This window comes from Arctopsyche grandis, chromosome 10 (genome assembly GCF_051622035.1).
Source record: "Arctopsyche grandis isolate Sample6627 chromosome 10, ASM5162203v2, whole genome shotgun sequence".
NCBI lineage: Eukaryota > Metazoa > Arthropoda > Insecta > Trichoptera > Hydropsychidae > Arctopsyche > Arctopsyche grandis.
Window position 1 is genome coordinate 3,301,713 of NC_135364.1, and position 21,369 is coordinate 3,323,081.

General features: G+C 31.6%; 1 protein-coding gene across 1 annotated transcript in view; it reads left to right on the forward strand.

Moving 5' to 3' along the window:
• The first annotated feature begins 8,065 nt into the window (after positions 1-8,065).
• LOC143918244 (uncharacterized) overlaps positions 8,066-21,369 on the forward strand; it is a 124,554-nt gene continuing 111,250 nt past the window's right edge. Inside the window, exon 1 of the mRNA XM_077440022.1 lies at positions 8,066-8,512. The gene's annotated coding sequence lies outside the window, so the exon portion shown is untranslated. The remainder of the gene's footprint in view (positions 8,513-21,369) is intronic.

A 21,369-nucleotide genomic window follows, 5' to 3' on the forward strand; every position in this document is an offset into this window, starting at 1 on the left:
CCAGCGTATACTTTGTTCGGGCACTTACTGAGTCTCGTTAGCCTAGTCCGGGGTATCTATTATTCACCCACGAATGCACTTAGACACTGGATATTCTCTCTCATGTTCTCACGTTACAATATCATATTATATACCTTCTATTTCCAATTCTTGAATTTTCTTTCGTATTATTGATTGTTTTAGAAACTATTTTGATTTCAATATTGGTATTATAATTTTGCTAACTGTATTTTAAAATAAATGATTAAATACTGACAACAGTTGGTTTTCTCACGTTTGGGTCATATTATAACAACCACATCCTTCATATAATATTATACGGATTAATATGTATACATGTATTTATTCAACAAGCTGATAATTTCCACATGAATTCCGAGCTAAAAATAGGTCTGGAAATTAATTATAATAATGGTATAAAACTCATCACACATTCAATTCCCTCTTGGGGACGTTACAATCTTCAATAAACTGCCGACAATTTTTAAAGCAATTTTCTAGAGACGTGACTTATGATACGTCTATTGTTTTCATCGTGCGAGTAAACAGTGGCATTTTCCCGTTGCATTTTCACCAAAAAATCAATACACCACTCGACTGTTGGTGTTTGCTTTTAAATAAACCGATTAGCATTCAATTTAAGTGACGATTTATGACAATTGTTTATGTAACGTTTTTTGTTTATTAATGTATGAAAATGTCAACATATGGTAGGTAAAGTTTGTGACGTGATCGTGTTATTTTCAGGTGAAAATTCACAGAATTCGGTTACGGTTGAAGAGGGTTACATCTCTTGGGAGTTTTCGAGAGTCGCAACTTTGACTGTATATAATATTTTACGGAATTTTTCAAATTTATATATCCAAACATTGCGTGAGTTTAAGATTATTTACTATGATAAAATTATATCGTCAGAATACAGTGAAAATCCATTGACTATGTGAGCTATTTTTTTTAATAGATTTTGATTACTAAAAATCAGTTTATTATTAAGAAACTTTATTAACGTTAGGAATTCTCCCGTGTATGTATATTTGCTCATTAGAAAACATAATTGAAAGGTGTAATTTTATTATTTTATTTTTAATACATCTTATATATAATTTCGAAAGAGACTTTTTTTGTCTAAGTTTTAATGTATGTAAGGTTTGGGTGGTAGAATCCGTGACGTTATTGAAAAAATATAATTTTATATGACGACGATATCGATATCGAATTCGATTCCGTTTTTGATTTTGATGCCGTTTTCGATTCCGATTTCAACTTAGATTACGATTTCGATTCCAATTTCAGTTCCGATTTGCGATTCTGATTTCAGTTCCGGATCCCAATCCTTTTATTAGTTCCGGTTCAAGATTCCTTTTTCAGTTCTCGTTCCCGATGCCTGCTTCATTTCCGGTTGCAGATTCCTTTTTCATTTCTGGATCGGGAATCCTTTTTCAGTTCCGGTTCCAGATTCCTTTTTCATTCCTGTTTCAGATCCGGATTCCTTTTTCAGTTCCGGATCCGGATTCCTTTATCAATTATGGTTCCCGATTCCTGTTTCAGTTCCGGATCCTGATTTATTTTTCATTCCCGGTTGCAGATTCCTTTTTCATTTCTGGATCCGAAATCCTTTTTCAGTTTCGGTTCCGGATTCATTTTTCAATTTTGGTAACGGATTCCTGTTTCAGTTCCAGTTCAAGATTATTTTTTCAGTTCCCTTATACATATGTATGTATATAAAAAAAACCATTCGTTGTTTGCGTGTAATTCATTTCTGATTAATTAATTGATTGTTTGGCTGTCGTAAGTATTATTTTTTCAATTTAAATAAATTTAATAAAAAAGCAAATGAATGTTCACTATTAGATTAGCAATTTTTAAGCGGTTTATATTTATTATACCGAGTAAAGCCGGGTAAAGCCACTAGTTAACCACTAGTAGCAAATGTACAATGACGACGCATATAGTTAGATTATTTTTGTACATAAAAATGAACAATTTGATCTAATCAACTAATTTACTATTAATTCATTTTATTTAATTAACAATTAATATTTTTGTTCATACTAACAAATTTTCAAACATCTAAGTAATTTACGTTGGACCTATTTAACTTATCTATAAGAATTTAATAGTATATTTTTAACATGTGTAATATTATATGTCGACATTGGACCTTTTACAACCATGTTTGCACTTACGTTCACGTAATGTTTGTACGTTTTACGATTGGGTTAACCTTTCAGAATTCCACGTGTTTAGATGACCTGCAACTGTGGCAGCTGTTACGTGTCACAATAATTTATTAAAGAAGGAAGATTAATACTATATGGCATTTAACATTGGTAGGACAGCACGCGACGATGAGTGTATCGTTGGCACGTGTTAACCAAAGTCCACAATGGCGACGACTTTCTTTTTTTTTCATAGTCATTTAACACGCGAGCTCGTAGCTGGAAAGGAGGTGCTATTAAGTTCATTAACCATAGACGACATGGGAGTTGAAGCGACGTCGTTTATCGCCATTTTCTCTCTGCCATTGTCGTTAAATATACGTTTTTGTGGGAACCTTCGTGACACGCTCTTATTATTCAGTCAAATATCTCCGTGTTTTCCCCATACACTTGAGCATTTGTCAATTTTTGGTACACCCCCCTATTATCGGCACGAAGTTGTAAAATTGCCGGAATTTAATATTAATTTTCAATTGTGTGTGTGTTTTGTGGTGAAGGTGGTGCTTCTGTGTGATATGAAAAATAAATTTGAACGGTGGCTCTCCGTTGTCTGCTTTGTAAATGATGTTCTTTCTCAAAGCTCTTTGCGTCGTCTAAATTTTATGGCCGAGACGGCGTTGCTGGTCGTTTTATTAAACGACAATCAAATTGAAACACAAATGTTGTTATACGTTGAGAATTTTCGAGAAAAATATCAACTGGAAAAGAGCACGGGGTCGGAAAATGCTAGACGTTGGTTTTCTTGTTTATGATCGTATTAAACTTTAATATAGAGACTGCTTCATATTATATGTAAAATGTTGCATTCAATTTGTTCGAACGACTCGGCGATATTTTTCGATTTGGAAAATTTTCATTTGTATATTTTTTTCACATCATTTTAATAAATTTAGTTTATTTCTATTCGCTGTAAAATAATACACACTTTCAATATATTAAAAACAACCATTTCAGTTTTAGTCCTGCCATCTATGCAAATTTAAAAAAATATTTCTAACAAAAACTCGAACCATTTTAATTATTCTATAAATTATATAAAAAATCATTAAAAACAAATTAACAATACGCATATGTATATTAAACGAGGTTATTTGTTCAATATTAAGATTTCACTCTTGAAAACCAATTATTACGCTTCGTTGTGACACCACGGTTTGCTTACATTAACGTCATGTTTCGACACATTGCTAACAGATGGCGCAGTAATAAATAATTTTCAAATTAACTCTAACCATATAGATATTTTGAAGAATTGTCTCGTATGGGAAATCAATGCCATTATTATTAAATTAATATAAAACGTACGAATGCATTGAGACTTATGTAAACACTTCAGAACGCACGGAGTACTGATGTCCTCACTTGAGACATCTATTGATAAAGTGTCGAAGCTTGATAACGCAGCAAAGCGTAATAATTGATTTTCAAGTGCGAAACCTGAGCCTTAATAATAAACAAGTTCCAAAATGAGATTAGTTTTTATTTAATATAACTAATTTTAATTAATTTTTACAGCACCTATTGATAAATCTTTACACATTTTTAAAAAATACTTTTTTAGTTTTAAAAGCATATCATAGATGTCTCATTTTAATTGTATTTTACACAAAAAAGCCATTTTTCATACAAATATATATGGACATACATTGTTATATTTGCATTTTAATAAAATTTAAATTATAATTAATTTAAAATCAGTATTATCATTAATGATAGTGCGCCCGCCTTTAGATCTTTTATATTATTCATTAGACTTATTAGTCGATTGTTTCATCTCATTAACTGTTAATATAATTTAACGACCGTTACGTATGTACATATGTATTGTCATTCGGCGCTAATTATTGTCACTCTATCCTCTTGACAGATCTAATAATATTTACGGTGAACGAGTTCGAACGGTGAATTCACCGGTGTAAATCAAAATAGGGAACAACAACGATCATTGCAAATAAACCGGTTTAAATTTAACTCTTCATATACACACACTCTAGCTAGAACACATCTAGAATATTATTCATCTCTGTCTAAAAGTAAACAAACAACAAAAACTGTAAACATAATTGACAAATTTCAAAACAACCAATTATCCCATCGTCAATCTCCGGCTCGTCAGTCAATACCATAATAAAAAATAAATCAAAAGGAAATTCAAATTTCGTCAACATTTAAATCCAAACATAGGCGAGATTTTGTATTGGTATAATATTTATATACAATCTGAGCTTATGAATTGTTCGCTGTTTGAAGTGAGGTTTTTCTAGCTCTGTCCAACTCGTTATAACCGTTCTCGTTATAGCCGTAAGGGTATGTTGTATGTATGTATGATACATACATATATTGCAATATTTCGGTTACATCTCGTATACCGGCTCATGTCACGGTGCAAACGTACCACTGGAGCAGTTACGGATACAGTTATTGCACTATAGTCCATTCACGTCGAATGTGCACCGACTATAACATTGAAATTCATACCTATACAAACCTCGAATCATAAAGAAGAATTATACACTTTGAAATGCAACCTTTGCCCGTTCAAATCCGATAAAAACAAAATATGCACATCGACTTTGAAACTCGCGATTTTTTTTAGTACTGAATAAAAAATTGATTTAAATATAAATATTCGTTGAAATAAAATTTTACATATATGTAGAAGGTTTAATGTATTCGAATTTTAATTCGAGATGAATCTATTTAAATTTACCTGAGCAATCGAACGTGGTTTACGATTGTCACTCTGTGATCTTACCTTTCGGCCGCTGACCATAAAGTGGTGCGTTCACGATACGCATTTACATGATGTCGTATAAATAAAATACGTGTGATGTTCTTTCTGTATGTAAGTTTTTTTTTTGCACTCGTGATACAAAGCGTATTTGCCATAAATAGCCGAATAAAAAAATAAAATAAAATTCGCCGTATGAAAATTATATATTTTGATCACGTACCACCACTGAGTGATGTACGTATTTGAATATTCTAGGGTGAAAGCCGCTTCATATCGAGAAAGCTTTAGTCGTAGTTTATTCATAATAAAAAAATCCTATATTCTTTCAGTGTGCTCTATTGTAGTGAGGATATGTACATATTTATTTATTTATGCATGTACATACACATATACCAGTTAAGCCTGACCAATTATAAACAATTATACAGTTACATGGAGATAGAGTGGATAGCATTTTATAATATCAACAAATTCGAGATGCTTACAAACTCGTAAAATATATTATATATTATTATTTTATTATTTATTAATCTATGTACACTCGCCATTACAAATCGCTCCAATGTACTATACAGATCAAGAAGCACACTAAATTATATAATACATGATTCGAAATTATACATGACATTAGTGGTCAAACATAACAACGTGCATTGCAAACATCGTATACAATACGCCTCGAATACTAACCTTTCCAAGCTCCAAATAATACAAAATAAATCCCTAAAATAATTCATTATACACCCATATATACTAACTTGAAAAAACTGCATGCCAGAAATAATATTCCGTTTGTTACAGACATTACTAACAAACTAACCAGTAGATTCTATGACAGAATTAATAATAGCCATACTAACACACTTGTGACGAGTCTCGGTGATTACAACAAAATGTCTATACCCTTCAGGTTTAAACACAGATTACCTAAACACAATCTGCTTTAGATCGTCGATTTTAGAGAGTCTTTAATTAATATTATGTATTGAATGTATTATGAGCATTTATAAGAATTGTAAATAGGGTTTTGATCTCTTTTTCCTATTATGCTGTACAATAACATTAGAATAATATAATACTATGATTACTAACAAAATTAAATTAAAATTGTAAAATAGAAAATGATCAGTGGATCAGTAGCTATTAAAATAGATATAAGATGTATTGTAAACATGATTTCGTAATAATAAAAAGCATTCACAATCAAAAACCAAATCACGATCCGTATTCATATGCAAGCTTCGTAGTATATTATAATATAAATCCGTGATTAACTTCCCATCCCCCTCCCTTATCCTACATACGAAACCCCCCCTCGACAATCTAAAGCACTGGGTTATTAACGAACTCTTGTTTAATTCATTTAATTAATCTCGGCCTCGGCTAAAGCCCGGTGTGTGAATTTAAAAATAAAAAAAATGAAATCCTTAAAAAACAATTTAAATAATTGCTATCCCAATATATTTCACATAATTTATTTTAGAATTTAGATTGGAACACAAATTTACTATTAATTAAGTTCTTAAATAACTATGTACATAGGGCTGAAGGGAGAGGGGGAGACGGTACAAATTCCTGGAGCCGGTCCGACATGGTATGCAATGTAAGTGAGGCCTGCAAATTCCTATCTGCCCAGCGGTGACGAAATCGTCCACAAAATTCGCCATAAATAAAAAATCCATTTTATATTACTTTTTACCGATTAATTTCATATAAAATATATATAGATTTCGTCTACAATATACGTAATTATTACAAAAAATAAAATTTTATATTCAATATTTAAAAAACAAAATTAAAATTTAATTAATTAAAAAAAAATTCTTTTTCTTTTTTGTCAAATAACTAAACTTTGAAATTGTTTAATTATGTGCAAAAAAAGAATTTTTTAAACAATAGACTTATTCATAATGAAGTTGTTTTTTTAATATTTAATAAATATCACTATATGTTTATTTTCTAGTGTCGTCCACCAATGGTAGGTTCACCAGTGGTTCTAATGTCGGCTTACCAGTGGTAGCTCGTGGAAAATGTTTTTGCGGATGCTACATAAACAATATTGAGCGTCTGGACCTGTTTGATTGTCGGGTCGTGTTGAACAACTTCATAAGATTCAACACGAGCTTTTGTGCATGAGATGAATGAATGATAATTTATTTTTTACATCTTCCAACACTTCTATCATTGTTTATTGTTATACACAAGTTATACGCTATGACGCATTGGGGTAACCTGTCAGGTGACAGCAGTCAGTTATTGTTATAATTGTAATAAGAAATCTATAAAAATCAATTATATATATATATATATATATATATATATATATATATATATATATATATATATATATATATATATATATATATATATATATATATTTAAAAATTCAGTACGTATAGTACATATTTATATTTTTACTATGAACTAGCTGAACCCGGCAAGCGTTGCAATACCACAATAACGCGTGCAATTTCCGTTCCACAGACATTCAATTTTATATATAGGTATAGATATACATATTTGTTGAAGTGGGCCGTCCGCTGTGTGTTTGTGGTACAGCCCTGAATGGTCAGTAAATTCGAGTGTGAGGTAGGCGTGGCGCGATTATTGTTACACAGCGTGATGCGTTGAAGGTAGGATAGCTTTACTTCGCGTCAGTAAAATTTTAATTACGAATATTAATATTAAGAGGTTTTTTCCGTTTTTTTTTCACAGTAATCTTCCCGTATATGCATACAACAAATCCTGAAAGTTCCATCGTAATCGTTTCAGCGGTTTAAGAGCCTATTCGAGACACACACACACACAGACATTCATTTATATATAGATAGAAGATTTGTCCATATCTTATTATTTTGATCATTAAACCTTCAAAAAAATTCCACATGTAACAATTACCTAACCATTCAAGCTGAAAGCACCTGAAAAATCAAAAACACTTTCCTTTACAAAAAGCCTATCAAAAGAAAATCTCACACAGTTTTTTTTCTCGAAATGATGATCTTCACACTCACACCATTACAGTAAAAAAATATCAAACGTGTACAGGTGCAAATAGGCCGTGTATACCTGTGTATAGTAGATGCGATGTGCACAGGTGGTCGTCGAGCTCAGTATGGCTTTAGCCTCAGTGGCGGTGGGTCGTGTCGATTTCCTCGCAATTCGCGACACTTTGACGACATTTTTGCGCGCGAAAACTCGTCTCAAGTCCCCTTAAAACCCCCACATCCCGACTTCCCAGCATCCCAAAACGACCCGGGCTGGTGCAAGTGCAGTTTTAGTGCAACGAAACGACCGGCACGCCGCGAGCCTACATACACTGCACTCTCGTCTATACACCCAAAACCCTGTGCGCTTTGTCCGAGACTACGTAAATTGTTATCGTTTCGTGTGTTTCCTTACTGAAACATTGTGCTTTTAAGTTTTAAGTGTGTTCTTGTGGTTCGTCTCTGATGTAATTCGATATTAATTTTTGTCGAATTCGTATTTCTGCGGTGAAAATGTACGACGATAGTTTCGTGTTCGATCTGGTTTGAGGTTAGGTCGATCAAACATACAGGTGAGATGTATTTTTTTTATCTTTACATCTGGGTTTAGTACTTGTAAACGTTTGCTTTAAGCTATCCTTATACCTTTTATTTATTATTTTAGGTCTACTTATTTTATAGCACTTTTTTGTTGTAGATATTGTTTAGATAAGTAGCCTCTCCATAAACATAATTATCGTTTCTTTAATTTTTATTATTTTTACTACATGCTTAATTCGACTATGAACACTCCATATCAATAATTTATTGATAGTCAAATAGGATGATTCAAACTTTTACTAATTGCTCAAGTTTGCACCTGAATATACGTACATTTATATACCTTATCTATAGGTATATCTTACATACCGTTAATTACGAAACTCGTTCAAACAATTATAATAAAATTTAATCCATATAGTCATTTATCCTATACAATTACATTTACTTCTTTCTGAATTAGATCACTTGATTCAAAACGGTTTTGAATTTCGTTTATGCATTTATGTATATATTTAATCAAATATACAATGCAATGATTATTTTAGTAACTAATAAACCGCATATGCTCAAAGCTTAAATTGGATTTTTTGTCAGAATTAATTACGTAATTAAAACCTATCATGTTTTAAATTCGGCTATATACATTTTCGACTTTAAAGTTGGCGGAAAAAATCGGCGAAAATTAAATTTGATTAATCGCACTCGGCAAATCGAATAAAATGAAACGGTATTTGCGGTAACAAATTGGCGATCGGCTAAATCGAACGTACGTCAAAGGGTTTCCAATTTAATCAATCAATCAATTTTTTTCCCCCGACTAAACGATGTAAACTTACACGTTCGAAAGGTCTCTTTGGATTGATGTAATAATAATTTCATGTTTCGTACGTTCTTGTGATTAAAATGTAATAGAGCAGATCTAATCTTGCTTTGCCATTATTTATTCGAATTGTGTATGCGACGGTGTACGCGATATGTTTGGAAATTAAGGGATTTTTAATAGAAAATTCCAAAATTCGCATCGAAACGTTTTGATAAAATTGTATACAAACACTTGTGTGTGAAATTTTATAGTGGAATGGTAAGTCGTTGAAATTTTGATGGGTTCAATTTATTTCTACATGGATATATATTTTATGGGGTGCATTTGGTGTCGCAAATTGAAAGGGATGTGTTTCGAATTTCATTGCTATCTTATTGCACGATAAACCCTTTCAGTTTGTATTGTTATGTGTATATAAAATCTATTGTTAGTGTTTTCACACTTGTGTTGTTTTTTTTTAATACTATTTTTGTGTGTACGTTAAAACGCCGTTACTTTAATATGCATGAACGAGCATTAGAGGGAAATTGATTTTGTGCATATTTTATTAACCGGTGAACATTTTAGGTTTCCATACGCACCAGAATATCCTTGGCCTTTTTTGTAAAATATTTACCTTTACCTTTTTTATATGAAATATGATAGAACTGTTATTTAGATTTGTTTTTCGTATTTTTTATAGCTATATATAAGCATTATTTTAGAGATTAATAATATCTTAATTTTCATAATACATAATATACCTATTTTTTACATTGTGTTAAGCCTATTGTAAGAAAAATTATATTTTTAATAAATGCCAATCAAATTTTAAATTTTCATTTAAACGTCAATTAAACCCTACTTTTTTTTAATTGAAACGAAAAACTAATCCAATACAATATTTTAAGCACGTTTTTAAAACAAAATGTATCTACATACATATAAATCGAAACATATCACTTGTAGTCTCTCAGATAAAACCCGATATACTGATAAAACACTCGTATTTGATTGATTTAATTTAAAGCACATCTTCCTTTAATAAGATTATAGTTTCATAAAAAATAAGGCTTATTCTTATACATAAATTGGTGCTGGCTATAGGTACAAGACATTCCCTGCTTTATATTTTATTATTTGATATTTTTACTTTATCTGATATTACATATATTATAATACTATTGTTTTGTATGATTATATATAAATGTATTATTTTGTCTGTGAATACATGTATATATTTTTATTTTTCTCATTTCTCTGTATTTTTTAGACCATTGTGGTGCATTAAGGTCTCCTGTAATGCCACAATGGTCACACAACTTAAGCTTTAATAAATAAATAATATAATTACAACTAAAAGCTACTACTTTTTAAAATCATCTTTTATTTTTTGACATATACATAATGTTATTAAATTTGTTCTACCAATTTTACAATAAATTGAACCATTTAATACCAGCGTACACTAATTATAATTATAAAAAATATACTAGGAAGTGTAATATTATACCAGTAAACGCGTTCAAAAAAATAATAACGAAAATATCATAGGTGAAATCCAAAAATTATGATGAAATTTCCATAAAAAATCGTGTAACGTGATACTTCAAACATTAAGAAAACCATTTTCCTTGAAAAAAACCACACACAATCATAGCTGGAACGTATTAAATAATACAATAATTCCCACGCAGAATTCGCCGAACTGCATCAGTGCAACCTTCAATTTCCGAGGCGAGATTAGAATATGCTAATTCAGCAACGTCGGAGAAACTCACTAATTATTTATTACATATTAAACCGTAACGCGTCTCATAAATTGCGACATCACGAGCCGCGATTAGAGTAACCCTTCGCCGACCGGTCAAGGCCCAGAACAAAGCCCAAACCCCAAACCTGGACTCAGAACACCCGACAAAACCACGAACCCTCGAATGACGAAGCATATAATAAACACACCGAGGAAAATTAAGGAATCAAACCCTTTGAGGTCTGCGAAAAGGAAAAAAACGAACCCGTTAAGCGTGTTCGAGCCACAGAAACCAGTTTGTTCCCCGGTCAACAATCATACGTTCGATAGATAACAACACAATGCCCCAACGAGTGCTCTCGAGACTCTATCGAAATATTCAAATCATTTAAAATAGTCCTGTAACCATTGGTGGCGTACCATTCCCGTGACAGCGAGCGTCAAACAAAAAATATTTGTAATCACATACTCATTAACCGCAAGCTTTATCGTAGACAAGTCTGCAGTAAATTTCTGACTAAAGAATTTACGACAGACAAATTCTCGAATTCATTCCTGAAAATATTTAGTAATAAGAATAATTATTCATTTATTTAAGTTTAAGTTTGGACCATTGTGACATTACAGGAGACTCTAATACACCACAATGGTCGAAAAAACACAGAGAGATGAGAAAAATAAAAATATATATAAATATACACAGTCAAAAATACATTTATAAATAATCATAAAAAACAATAGCATTATAATAACGGCAGATAAAGTAAAAATATCAAATAATAAAATACAAAGTAAGGAATGTCTTACATCTATATACATACAGCACCAATATATAAAAACGTGGTATAAATATACATATAAATAAAATAAAATAAAGTATACAACAGTATGGATGGTAATAAACAGTCGGTTCATCATCTGATTTTAAATAATTATTTATTTAAGTTTATGTTTGGACCATTGTGGCATTACAGGAGCTCCTAATGCACCACAATGGTAGTAAAAATACAGAGAGATGAGAAAAAAAATATACATATATACACAGGCAAAAATACATTCATACATAACCATAAAAAAACAATAACATTATAATAATGGCAGATAAAGTAAAAATATCAAATAATAAAATACAAAGTAGGGAATGTCTTACATCTATGTATAGCCAGCATCAATATATAAAAATCAGCCGCAAATACAAAACATCCCTGCGAGTTCCAAATGGAATAGATAAGATCAAAATTCTACTCACACATCACATTCAATTATGAAAATAATGATGAGCACAGGCTACCAGACAAATAGATTAAAATAATCTCCGATAACTACGCTCACTGAAGTGGAAAATATCACATTCAGTCTCAGCTGCAACGATTTCATTAAGAAGTCGGATAACTCTTGGAATAGGAGCCATTCGATAAAGAACTGTGCGAGCAGGAGGTACAACCATCAAATGATGATGTCTACTACACGCATATGTAGTAAATAGGGACATAAAATCCCAACTGTACCAGTAACGACGGGCATGAAGTATTACCACGTAAAAGTTGGAGAACAAAACGAACTAATGAGAAGTTTCTTCGAAGTTCGAGGGAATTATACCCAAGCATGCCCAAAAGGAAAGGAGTAGGGTAGAGATATGGGTAATTTCCATACTCTTTCCTATATAGGAAATGAAGAAATGCTTCTTACATCTCAAGTTATTTTATGATCTCAAATTAAACAATCCCTAAAACCTGATCGACATACATGTTTTAGATTAAACAAATCCAAGTTAACCCTTTGAGTGCTGACGTCTTTTCTGTTGAAAGGCCGTCACGCTGAAAATTTCGCCAACATTTCAATAGAAAGCAGGTATAAAAATTGTAGCTAATCGAAACAAACCCTATGTAGATAACTACCGCCGAGGAATTTCGAGTTTTGTAAAGGTGTTTTTAGACTCTCTATTATATCTTGCAACAATATAAAATAAGCAAAAGAAGTCTATTAATGAATGTATTTTTCCAAAACTAGTTCCATCTTCTTCATTGTTGTTAAAATGTAATCTAAATGCCAAGCCACAATATAAAATACTCGGCAGTTAGGGATTTCCATCGAGAAATTCTGCCATAGTTGTAAATTCATAAATTCCGATGTAAACCAGACTTTATAAACGTTGACAAATGAATGACACGGATTACACGACCCATGTTCAATGAATTTTTTTTCAATTCTACCTGGAAAGGCTTAGCGGGTAGTATTCTTGTTTACTTTGTACATGCTCAAAATACAACTCCTATCGGCATTTTTCAGACTTATAGACTTGTTGGCAAAACGCCGATCGGCGTTGGTCAGCATTCAAAGGGTTAACAGAAGTCTGGTTGAGGAACTTGATGCCATTTGCAAAAGGCGACGAACAATACACCTTTCATATCTAATTTATCTATGAAATAATTATTATGTCTGTATAGAAATAACTACACATATAACACAAAGTGATGCATAAATAAATAAGTGGGCATTCAAGATCTACAACACACTATTTATCACACTAATAATTCAAAAGCACATTTCTATCAATAGGTTTTCAGACATTTCAAACTCTGAACATGGGGTTTCCGGCAACCTTTTGAAAACCCATTGGATAACAGTCTTGCCTGGAACTACATACATATTTATGTATATACATATACATATTTTCATTATATACATACATATTTTCAGTTGGTTTTTGCGGGTGCGGTTTTGCGAATACCGCTAAGACTGATAATGTTAAGTGCAACTGTATAATATGTCGACTGGTTCGCTGATAGCGGTTTTCAATACCAACGTATTATCATATATGTATATGTATATATGTTTATATGTATGCTGCATAAAAAGTGCAAATTTATTATTTATTCCGATCGCCAAATTCCGCTCAAGGTCGATTCGTTGCATTCTAAAGGCTCAGTGCCAAAAGGACTCACGTCCCCTGCGAGCCAATCGATTTTTCGATATCCTTTCTATATTATGAATCAAAATTACATGTATACTTGGTGTGGGCGGACTTATGATGTAAAAAATGGTAGCGGATTTTTTTACGGAAATTTTTGTTTTTAATTTAATTTCAAAACATTCCGCAAGCAGGAGTTGAAGTTTTCGCTTCGAACAAAAGGTAGTAAATTTGCAACAAATCTCTAGTAATTGTCTGTCCTAGTTGTTCCTCAGAACTATCAACTAACTTATCTGCTAAAAGATAAGGCTTTTGTTCACAGTGCAATACAATCAACCGGGTGATCTTAATTGTATTCATCCCGTGTTTTAATGCCTCAAACTATTGTTAAATATATAGCAAACTGGATATTATAATATTATATAGTCACGTGTTACTATAATATGTCACAACGAAGTGTTTTTGTTAATATGTGCCGTAAATCTTATTTGATAAAAGAATTTATGGTCGAAAAAAGATTCTCAGAAATGTAGAGGAGATATGTATTTATTTGTCAATATGTCTTTCGGAGAGTCTATTGTAAAGTATTTAGAAATGGTGTAGTCAGAAACCCTACGAGACACTCGTTTGCCGTCAGATCATGCCCATATTTACAACTCTACATCACAGATTAAAATGTAGTAATATATACAAATAAATAAAAGTAAAAAATATATAAGAAAAAAATCATTTTGAATTTGATAAATTAGAATAATATTTCTTTGCCTAACGATATCGTTTCGTAGATACGATTGTAATTACAGTCTGTAATTAGTTTGTAATGTATGTAAATAGACTTTCTTGAATTGCTAGCTAATGACACTTGTGTATATATCATTACAATCAAATAGCATATTAACTATTATATTACTACTAATAATACTAACTGTTTCTGTACGCAGTTCAACTCACGTACGCTCTGTCAAATCATTTATGTACATTATAAGATAAATTACATACTGTAATTATTAGGGATTGCAATACCAGTATACCGGTTTACCGGTAAATCGACAAATTTTGCCATCGGTAAATACCGGTAATTTCTTAATTTACCGGTATTTATAGTGGATTAAGTACATGTACAGACATATTTTTGCATTATATTACATTAACAATCGATTCAAATGGCGTATTGTTGATTAGGTAGTCTGGAATTTGCCTATTTTCAATATCAAATGCATCAATTTCAAATTGATAAATTCCCTGGCAACACAGACTAACTAAATCGTAATAAATGTGATCAAAAGGTTATTTCAATTATGATCGACATTTTCAAATGGTCCAAACTTTAAAAAAATAAATGTGATTGGTTAAAAATAAATTTATTTATTATTACGAATTTATATGACCTTATTCACCTGAGATTTATTTTTATTTATTTACGATTTAATCCAGATTAACGATTTTAGGAAAAATGACCACATAAAGTTATGTAATCCACGTTTTTTTTCATTTACCGGTAAATACCGCTTTACTGGTAGTAGGAATTTTTTTACCGTTTACCGGTTTATGAAATTTGAGGGTTAATTGCAATCCTTAGTAATTACCCTTGTAACTGAAATGTTTTAAGAAATTACTTGAACATTTTTGAAATTTCTTTTATTAGAATTGAGCCAGCAAATCCCTTTCCTAAATATATGATACTTATATTATATCATACATGTAGTCAAATCTATAAGTTGTGTATTTTATAGTTATGTATATTTTATTACGGTCTCTTGGAAATGATAAAATCAACTGAACCTTCAGCTTATAGTGGCGTTAGTTATGCCATTAAAATATCACATAAGGTATGCAAATTTACGACCTAGACACATTTTCAGTGAAAGATGTTTCAAAAATAAATATTTTTTATAATTTCAGTAGACGTATTCTGCTTAAAGCAAATCTACATATTTTAATAATTTTGAAAGGGTGGAAAATCCCGCATCGAAAATCTCTCGAAGGGTTAATTCAAACAACGACAACAACATTTTCAAATTGCCCGCAGAAAATTAAAATTTTTAATCAAATTTATGTTAATAATGCACTTAGAGAATATTTCATCTCGGTAGTCTGTCCCTGCTGTCGAAAAAACTTCAATACCGGAGTGGAAAAGTGTATAAAACACACTTGCAAAGTCGCCGAGAGATTTTCGAAATTATATCAAACCGCAGAGATGCTGAAACTTTCAACTCTCAAACCCTGGGGATATATACTGAAGTTTCACTTTACGAACAGTACTTATCTGGGAGACTTATTGAAGCTAAATCTGCACAATCAAACCAAAGTAGGAAATGAAAACGATGACTCAATAACCACTAGAAGATCATTGTGTGAAATTTTATGGCGCAAAAACATCATTTTTAACTGCACGTGTATTAGTATTTGAGTCGGATTTGTACGTAAAAGTAGTTGGAATCATCAATCACTCTAACAAGAGACAAACTTACAAATAGCAGTACATTTATATATAAACAAAACGAATCGGTCGAAAGGAAAATTCACAAAATGAAAGTGAAACTCTTTCTTACGTATTATTCAAAGACAATCAATTAACATTAATTGTTCACATGCATTAAAAAAAGCAACATTAGTAAACCCTTAAATATGTATGATATTTATTTGCACAATAACAATTAGAAAGTCTGACATTTAAATAAACAAATATTTAATTGTCGATATTCGATATTTGCGGATTTAAATACGCGGTTCACCTTGAGGGGATTTGGTATAACTTTGGCTTTAAATTTATGCTGCAAAGTTTGACTTCTCTCGAGGTTTGACGTTCCGCGGTTTCAGCTGTAAAATAAAGAAGTGTTTTGAAAGCTTCTAGAAAACTAAACAATGCCTTGACATTATCGAATAAATAGTCGTTGATTTAATCCGATTAATCATCGAAAGTTTTGTTTGTGTGTGTTTTATAAAATATTATAGTAATGGTTTTGTTAAAAGCGAGCTCAATTCAATTTATTACCCCTGAAGCGTTTCATAAGACGGAAGTGGATGGAAATTAAATTTCTACACCACTCCCTTTTTGTAAAATGTAACTGGTGGTATTTGGCGAAGGAAAAAGCTTTGAGTTTCGCATTGAAATAAGATTAGACTATTTGATAAATTTTAATGAATTTTTTTCTCTAAGAGGCATCTTTTATATAATAAATATTTAATGATTTAGAGTCCTTTAATGGCCTTTTTCATAAAATTTGTAATTATCAAAAGTAAAATTTTGACATAATACGTACTTTTGCGATAAATAAGAGTATAAGAGTTTTAACATTAAAGGGATTTTTCCTTGAAATACCTTAAAACTTTAGTTAATGGCAAAATATAAGTAAAGCTTAAATTCTAAAGCGGCTTATAATGATTTAAATAACACAATATTTTTTTATCACATATTTATCAGTATAAATTATTTTGTATTTTATTATGAAATATTATTAAATTAGTAAATTTATTAATATACAGTTGAATTTATTAATATCTGTTCCTTGCTGGGGCACTATGTATGTATAGGTATATACATACATATGTACATACCTTAATTACACTTTGATATGACTTTTATTATAGATCTATGCCCATTAAACACGAATCTGGTAATAAAAAATGTTGATTGGCTCAAAATTCGGAGATATATGTATGTGTTTGTTAAATCACGCGATTTTTCTATATCTTGGTGTTGTTCGGTCGATGTCTCGAAATCTGTCAATTTTCTGTTCAAAATGAATATTGGAATCTACAGTCGGGTATTTTATCTTTCATTTTTAGTACTTTTCAGCTTTCAAATCTCTCTAAGTAGTCGTCCAGTTAAAATCAAAAGTCAAAATTACGTATTTTCCCTTGGCATTTTTTCCCACTGTTAATACTATTTTATAGTAAGTATTTTCTATTGAAACATGTTTATTGGGATAGTGCTCTGGCCACACTATTTTTTGTTTTCGTTTAAAAGGATTAATTGGAAGTGTGCTGAATTTTAAATCGGTAAAATTTCGAGCTAAAAGCTCGTACTAGTATTTACTCGTATTTATACGAATCTGAATTGAATTAATAGTTATAATATATTAAATTGTCTTTATATGAGAATTAAATAAAATTCCACTTAGAAAAATCATATATCGACTATTCGTTTATTTTATCGAGGTAAGCCAGTTATCAATAGAATTTTTGTTATTAATTCACAAGAATAGTAGAAATATGATTTTTCAAAGTGGAATTTTATTTAATTCTTATACATATAAAGAAAATTGATATACACAGTATTATATAATATACTAGTGGTTTTACCCGGCTTCGCTCAGTTTTTGTAATATAAACAGCTTAAACATGCCGAATCTAATAGTAAATATTCATTTGTTTTTCGATTGGCAGCTAACCTTACATACCTATGTATATACAAAGTATCTTTCGAAATTATATATTAGATGTATACATAGATAGGGATGAGTTAAATCGACAATTGAATTATTAAACACACAAAGAAATAAATTGAGCGAGTGAAAAATTGAAGAGAAAGAGAGAGAGCACTTTTGACCGGAACCCACTCGTGAAAATTCCCCTCGGCGAATTTTCCCAATTTTCGCATAATTTACGCGCGCGAAAGTTGACGATTCGAATATTCACGTTCGACGACGTCGATGCGAGTTTCGTTTAATTAAATTTTATCGGCTTTTGAAGGAGAGGAGCCGCCTTTTCCCTTTTATAATAATTTCCCAATTTTACAATACGCTATATATAATAATATAATACCGATAAAAGGGGCGGGCGAAGGATTTCCGACGCCATTGCTCAGACGGAAAATCCCTTACACGAACTCGCATTTAACACTCCTTCACGTCCACATCTGCTCTCGAAAGAAGAAAACTGTCTACCTGACAACTATAAATCTTAAAATATCACGCGGAAACATTTTAGTCATATTTTGCCTTACAAAACCATAACAAATCTCTCGAACGTACACACATATAATAAGTTTTACGCCGTATCGATACGCTCGTGCTCCCAATTTGTTTACAACAGACGCGTGTTCGAAAAAATAAAAATAAAATAAACGTGTTCCCGTTAAGTTTATGCCTCAATTTTGCATTACACACGTCTATAAAATCCGACTTTTATAATGGGTACATGTATTGTTTTAATTTATTTCGCACCGTGTCCGTGGTCGTGAAAGTATTACCGCATAACATTTGGATATTTTATTCGACGATAAACATGCTGCAGCTTTCGCTTCCGAATCATTGTGTTGAAATTCCTGTAATAAATGTTTGAATTTCGTATAATAAACCACGAATTTCGATATTGAGACGTATGTATGGTGGAATTGGCACTGGATAGTTGGCCGATTAATTGAAATTGATAGTCGTTGCGATTGTTAGGAATGTTGCTGAAAAGGGTTCGATATTAAATTAATTTGCCTTTCTGGGTTTTAGGTTGTACATTTAATAGAGAGTTTCCTAATTAAACTATCTTGTTTTACGGTTGTTAAATATATGTAATATATAATATAGACCAGAAACAGCATATTTTGCGCTCGAAATTGTTAGCTTTGAAGAAGATCCAATATCCATGCACAAAACAAACATCGCTAACAAGTATCGAGTATCGATAATGTCAAAAGTTATATTTTACATAAATTCTAGACACATTATATAATTATTTTGATTTTATCGATGTTATAATATGTTGCTTTTAACATCAAATATTATTGGTAAAATGTATATTCATAGAATCGCTTAGACGCACTGAATCGTACGGCAGGACTTGCCAAGATAGATTCTAGCTGTAACGGGCGTATCCTCATATTATTGTTAGAGGTATATTCAAATAACCCGGCACAGAAATGCACGGAAAAGACTATTTACTATCATATTATAAAAAAGCACACGTTCTTTATTAGCTGAGCAAGGAAGTTTCACTTTTGTAGTGTATCACAACTGATTTTGCCATGCTGACTTTTTTCTATACTTCTATATATATATACAATATATATAAAATTGAATTTCTGTCTGTCTGTCTGTCTCGTATATGCTAATAAACCACTCAACTGATTACGATGGAACTTTCAGGATTTGTTGTATGGATGTCCGGGAAGCTTACTGTAAAAAAAATGGGGAAAAACTTCTTAAAAAGGATATTCGTAATTACGATTTCCCGACGCGAAAGTTTGAAGTGCCATTGTGTAGTCAAGGAAATGTGTTCGTTGGTAACCTCGTTACCAGTTGGTTTATGACGACACGGCATTTAAGAGACGTTAGTAGAGTTTCAACTATCACTTGAAACGGGAACGGGAACGGGAATTGCATGCTTTATTCTGGCATTGCAACAAATGCCGGGTTCAGCCAGTATTATATCTAATAAATAATTTGGAACGAGACTTTGTATATATGTATCCTTCGTTCGTAGAAATCCGTGACGTCGTCGAACAAATAATTCCCTTTTTTCCGATTCAAAGGATTCAAAGTTCCCGGGGGCGTAGGCGCCGAGGGCGAAGCCCTAGGGGGCGAAGACGCCGAGGGCAAAGCCCAAGGGGGCGCAGACGCCGAAGGCGGAGCCCAAGGGGGCGCAGACTCCGGGGGTGTACATTTAATTTTTTATAAGAGACTTATTATATATGTTTGTTTGTTCGTGACAGTCAATTTAATAAAAAAATAAACAAATGAGTATTCAAATAAATGTATATAAAATAAAACTATTCAAATAAATTTATATAAAATAAAACTATTCAAATAAATTTAATAAAATGTTTACCATGTTAAATTATGTTTACCATGTTAGATTAGTCATGTTTAAGCGGTTTATATTACAAATACCGAGCGAAGCCGGGTAATACAGCTAGTATAATATAAAACAATACAATTTAGTTTTTTCATCAATCCCAAAAACCCATGCAACAAAATATTTATTGTAAGATAAAATAAACAAGTTGATAGATTTGTGTTTCAATATGTCGTAGTCAGAAACTCCACAAAAAACTTATGTACATATCTGCCGACAAATCTCTCCGTGACTGTCCACCTTTAGAACCTTGTAAACTTCCCAGTAATCTATATAAGTCATTGTACATGTACTTTTTCAAAAACTTCGACATATTTTCTTATCTTGGGTATTGTTTCCGGTGCAGAAACAATAGTCGGACTTTCTAGGAATTCATTTCGAATAGGAGTCCAGTCTGTAAGACGCGGATTACTAGGCGCCAAGCACCGCTAATACCCTTATTGTTGAACTTTAATAGATTACAACCTAAGAGGGATTCTTTATTTATTTTATTTTGGTACGAGATTTTGAGCTCGAGCGTTTCTTGTCAAACCGGATATGGAGAAAAATAAATGTGTCGGATTATGACGATGAAAAACTGAGACGCTAAAAGCCTCCGCCTTATTACAATGGGATGAGATATTTTTTC